The sequence below is a fragment of the Callorhinus ursinus genome, unplaced genomic scaffold, assembly GCF_003265705.2.
Source record: "Callorhinus ursinus isolate GAN/ISIS: 27379988/994484 unplaced genomic scaffold, GSC_fseal_2.0 scaffold16, whole genome shotgun sequence".
Lineage (NCBI taxonomy): Eukaryota > Metazoa > Chordata > Mammalia > Carnivora > Otariidae > Callorhinus > Callorhinus ursinus.
Window position 1 is genome coordinate 42,170,272 of NW_027397078.1, and position 823 is coordinate 42,171,094.

The following is an 823-nucleotide window of genomic DNA, read 5'->3' on the forward strand; positions in this document are numbered from 1 at the left end:
TAATTCAGCCACCGACTGGGTGATAAAATCCCATGCGGAACATATAACCAAATCGGAAACCGCCCGTGTTGCATTTTATTTCCTTTGCAAGCCCAGTGATGTCTGTTACTTCGGTCATTCTGGAGTTAAGCACATCAGCTGTGATTTCTGTTACTTGACGGAGATTTTAACACTCTCCCACTCCCCTGCTTGGGTTCCCTCTCTCGCCGTGTCTCTCCCTGCAAAATAAATAAATAAAATCTTTAAAGAAAACAACAACCAAAGCTAGAAAAGGATGCAGGTCATCGAACGTCTGGATTCCCTCCATCAAGGTCACGCTCCCATGATTGCAAGAATGTTCTTAGTGGCAATTAATTCCGTGGCTTACGTTACATGTGCAGGTTATTGTTTCCATATGTGGAAACCATGTATCTTGTAGCTGTATTCCTTAAAACACACACACACACACACACACACACACAAAATATAATTTTCCAGGTGTTGGCCCCAGGGTTGAGGGTTATGTATCAACGTGTTACTTTGCTTTTTTTACTTACTTAATAGTCCTGAAATGTTTAGTCTCCACTTGAAACGGTTACATAACTTCCCTGCACCTCGCTTGTCAATGAAGGATCCAGGGTATGTCAGTGAAGGGTCCAGGGCATGCGGCTCAGTAAACAAAATCAGCCCCCCTTCGATGCTCCCGCAGGATGCGTGGGCAGACGGTGGGTGGTTCCTTCACGACACAGATCTCCTGTTTTAAGATCCTAATTCCCGTGTGCTCTGCACGTTCCTCTAGGACTGGAAGTAGCAGGGGCTCAGATTATACTGTTAAATTTGTGTA